This window comes from Camellia sinensis, chromosome 6, assembly GCF_055761805.1.
Source record: "Camellia sinensis isolate YWXY chromosome 6, ASM5576180v1, whole genome shotgun sequence".
In the NCBI taxonomy this organism is placed as follows: Eukaryota; Viridiplantae; Streptophyta; class Magnoliopsida; order Ericales; family Theaceae; genus Camellia; species Camellia sinensis.
In genome coordinates this window covers 977,501-982,500 of record NC_138966.1, presented here as the reverse complement: position 1 = coordinate 982,500, position 5,000 = coordinate 977,501, and positions in this window count along the sequence as shown.

The window sequence follows — 5,000 nt, the reverse complement described above, 5'->3', positions numbered from 1 at the left end:
GGCCCGCATGACATGCCACGGCCTCGGCCCGCATGACATGCCACGGCCTCGGCCCGCATGCCATGCCACGGCCTCGGCCCGCATGCCATGCCACGGCCTCGGCCCGCATGCCATGCCACGGCCTCGGCCCGCATGCCTTGCCACGGCGTTGCCCAACATGCCACGCCACGGCCTCGGCCCGCATGCCTTGCCACCGCGTTGCCCAGCATGCCATGCCACCGCGTCGCCCGGCGTGCCATGCCTTAGCCTTGGCCAACATGTCGAGGCACGGCCTCGGCCTGCATGCCTTGCTACGGCGTCGCCCAACATGCCATGCCACGGCCTCGGCCCGCATGCCATGCCACGGCAGCGGCCCGCATGCCTTGCCACGGCGTTGCCCAACATGCCATGCCACGGCCTCGGCCCGCATGCCATGCCATGCCACGGCCCGCATGTCTTGCCACGGCGTTGCCAAACATGCCATGCCACGGCCTCGGCCCGCATGCCATGCCACGGCGTCGCCCAACATGCCATGCCCCGGCCACGGCCCGCATGCCATGCCACGGCCTCGGCCCGCATGCATTGCTACGGCGTTGCCCAACATGCCATGCCACGGCCTCGGCCCGCATGCCTTGCCACCGCGTTGCCCAGCATGCCATGCCACCGCGTTGCCCGGCGTGCCATGCCTTAGCCTTGGCCAACATGTCGAGCCACGGCCTCGGCCCGCATGCCTTGCTACGGCGTCGCCCAACATGCCATGCCACGGCCTCGCCCCGCATGCCATGCCACGGCCTCGCCCCGCATGCCATGCCACGGCCTCGGCCCGCATGACATGCCACGGCCTCGGCCCGCATGCCTTGCCACGGCGTTGCCCAACATGCCACGCCACGGCCTCGGCCCGCATGCCATGCCATGCCACGGCCCGCATGTCATGCCACGGCGTTGCCAAACATGCCATGCCATGCCACGGCCCGCATGTCATGCCACGGCGTCGCCCAACATGCCATGCCACGGCCTCGGCCCGCATGCCATGCCACGGCCTCGGCCGGCATGCCATGCCACGGCCTCGGCCAGCATGCCATGCCACGGCCTCGGCCCGCATGCCATGCCACGGCCTCGGCCCGCATGACATGCCACGGCCTCGGCCCGCATGCCATGCCACGGCCTCGGCCCGCATGCCTTGCCACGGCGTTGCCCAACATGCCATGCCACGGCCCGCATGTCTTGCCACGGCGTTGCCAAACATGCCATGCCACGGCCTCGGCCCGCATGCCATGCCACGGCGTCGCCCAACATGCCATGCCGCGGCCACGGCCCGCATGCCATGCCACGGCCTCGGCCCGCATGCCTTGCTACGGCGTTGCCCAACATGGCATGCCACGGCCTCGGCCCGCATGCCATGCCACGGCCTCGGCCCGCATGTCTTGCCACGGCGTTGCCAAACATGCCATGCCACGGCCTCGGCCCGCATGCCATGCCACGGCGTCGCCCAACATGCCATGCCACGGCCACGGCCACGGCCCGCATGCCATGCCACGGCCTCGGCCCGCATGCCTTGCTACGGCGTTGCCCGACATGCCATGCCACGGCCTCGGCCCGCATGCCTTGCCACCGCGTTGCCCAGCATGCCATGCCACCGCGTTGCCCGGCGTGCCATGCCTTAGCCTTGGCCAACATGTCGAGCCACGGCCTCGGCCCGCATGCCTTGCTACGGCGTCGCCCAACATGCCATGCCACGGCCTCGGCCCGCATGCCATGCCACGGCCTCGGCCCGCATGCCTTGGTACGGCGTCGCCCAACATGCCATGCCACGGCCTCGACCCGCATTACATGTCACGGCCTCGGCCCGCATGACATGCCACGGCCTCGGCCCGCATGACATGCCACGGCCTCGGCCCGCATGCCATGCCACGGCCTCGGCCCGCATGCCATGCCATGCCACGGCCCGCATGTCTTGCCACGGCGTTGCCAAACATGCCATGCCACGGCCTCGGCCCGCATGCCATGCCACGGCGTCGCCCAACATGCCATGCCACGGCCACGGCCCGCATGCCATGCCACGGCCTTGGCCCGCATGCCTTGCTACGGCGTTGCCCAACATGCCATGCCACGGCCTCGGCCCGCATGCCTTGCCACCGCGTTGCCCAGCATGCCATGCCACCGCGTTGACCGGCGTGCCATGCCTTAGCCTTGGCCAACATGTCGAGCCACGGCCTGGGCCAAACTTGCCATGACACGGCCTCGGCCCGCATGCCAAGCCACGGCCTCGGCCCGCATGACATGCCACGGCCTCGGCCCGCATGCCTTGCCACGACGTCGCCCAACTTGCCATGCCACGGCCTCGGCCCGCATGCCATGCCACGGCCTCGGCTCGCATGACATGCCACGGCCTCGGCCCGCATGCCTTGCTACGGCGTCGCCCAACATGCCATGCCACGGCCTCGGCCCGCATGCCATGCCACGGCCTCGGCCCGCATGACATGCCACGGCCTCAGACCGCATGCCTTGCTACGGCGTCGCCCAACATGCCATGCCACGGCCCCGGCCCGCATGCCTTGCCACCGCGTTGCCCGGCATGCCATGCCACCGCGTTGCCCGGCGTGCCATGCCTTAGCCTTGGCCAACATGTCGTGCCACGGCCTCGGCCCGCATGCCATGCCATGCCACGGCCCGCATGTCTTGCCACGGCGTTGCAAACATGCCATGCCACGGCCTCGGCCCGCATGCCTTGCTACGGCGTCGCCCAACATGCCATGCCACGGCCTCGGTCAGCATGCCATGCCATGGCACCGCCTTGTCCAGCACGCCGTGCCGCAGCGTTGGCCAGCATGCCTTGGCCGGCATGCCATGCCAATGCCTTGGGCCAACATGGCGTGCCACGGGCTGGGCCATGCCGGTCCGTTGCCCGGCATGCCACGGCCGTGGCGGCATGGCAAGCCACGGCCTCGGCCAGCATGCCATGCCCCGGCCTCGCCCAGCATGCCATGGCACGGTCTTGGTCAGCATGCCATGCCATGGCACCGCCTTGTGCAACGTTGGCCAGCATGCCTTGGCCGGCATGCCATGCCAATGCCTTGGGCCAACATGGCGTGCCACGGGCTGGGCGAGCATGGCATGCCACGGGCTGGGCGAGCATGCAACGCCACGGCCTTGGCTAGCAGCAAGGCATGCCACGGCCTCGGCGAGCATGCCATGCCATGCCAAGGCCAAGGCCAAGGCCAAAGCCAAGGCCAAGGCCAAGGCCAAGGCAGTGGGCAAGGCCAAGCCCCTGTGCAAGGCATGGCCAAGGCCAAGGCCATGGCATGCCACCGCCTCGACCGATCTTTTTGAACATGATTCTTTTATAATCTTACCCAAACCGTGCAACACAATTAAAAATGCACTACAATCAATTTTAAATGTCATTCCCTATTTTTTTGCAATTTTTCTGGAGCTTTTCGAATTTTTAAAGCCCTTATTTGGCATAAAAAAATCAAAATAAAATAAAAAAAATGAAAAAAATAATTTAATAATTTCTATAATTACTAGTGAATCATCCTTTAATTATGGGAATTTTTCCATAATTTTTTGACCATTTTTATTAATTTTTATTATTTTTTAAGTATTAATATCGAAATAAATTAAAATAAAATATTTTCGGTAAAAAAATATTTTTTTTAATTTTTTTTATGGTGTATTAAATTATTTCCTACAACTTTCATGTTGAAAGTTTTGGCAAAAAACCATTACTTTTTAAAAAAACCCCATTATGACTCCTCGAACATGCTTGATGTTTCCTCCTGCCAGACTGAAAAGGGCTTAACAGGCTATTATAAGGGGGGGGCACCTCCCTTGCCCAGGGCAAGGCAGTGGCAGGTACGCCCCATGTTGGGCGCGGCCTGGGCTGCGGCCTTGGGTTACATGCACTGCGGCTCGACCGCGGCCTGGGCTGCGGCCTGGGGCGGCTCGGCCGCGGCCTTGGGCGGCCTGGACCGCGGCCTTGGGCGGCCTTGCGCGGCCTTGGGCGGCCTGGGCGCGGCCTTGCGCGGCCTGGGCGCGGCCTTGGGCAGCATGGCGTGGCATCCGCGCGGGCGTGGGCGGCCTGGCATGCGCGCGGCATGGGCAGCACGGCATGGCATGCGCACGGCCTGGGCGGCCTGGCATGCAGCCGGCCTGGCATGCCCGCGGCGTGGGCAGCACGGCATGGCATGCGCACGGCCTGGGCGGCCTGGCATGCAGCCGGCCTGGCATGCCCGCGGCGTGGGCAGCACGGCATGGCATGCGCACGGCCTGGGCGGCCTGGCATGCAGCTGGCCTGGGCAGCACGGCATGGCATGCGCACGGCCTGGGCGGCCTGGCATGCAGCCGGCCAGGGCAGCCTGGCCTGGCATGCCCGCGGCGTGGGCAGCGTGGCCTGTGCGAATACCGCGCGCGTGGTCTTTTGACCACGGTGCGCGTGTTGCGCGCATGGTCGCGCACGCCTTTGCACGCCTTCGCACGCAACGCACGTCTAGTGATAAGAACCGCAGCCAAGGCAGCCCAGCCCCAAGGCCATGGCCAGCAGCATGGCATGCCACGGCCAAGGCAGGCCAGCCAAAGCCAGCAGCATGCCATGCCAAGGCCAAGGCCAGCAGCATGCCATGCCACGGCCAAGGCAGCCCAGCCAAAGCCAGCAGCATGCCATGCCAAGGCCAAGGCCAGCAGCATGCCATGCCACGGCCAAGGCAGCCCAGCCAAGGCCAGCAGCATGCCATGCCACGGCCAAGGCAGCCCAGCCAAAGCCAGCAGCTTGCCATGCCAAGGCCAAGGCCAGCAGCATGCCATGCCACGGCCAAGGCAGCCCAGCCAAAGCCAGCAGCATGCCATGCCAAGGCCAAGGCCAGCAGCATGCCATGCCACGGCCAAGGCAGCCCAGCCAAAGCCAGCAGCATGCCATGCCAAGGCCAAGGCCAGCAGCATGCCATGCCACGGCCAAGGCAGCCCAGCCAAAGCCAGCAGCATGCCATGCCAAGGCCTAGGCCAGCAGCATGCCTTGCCACGGC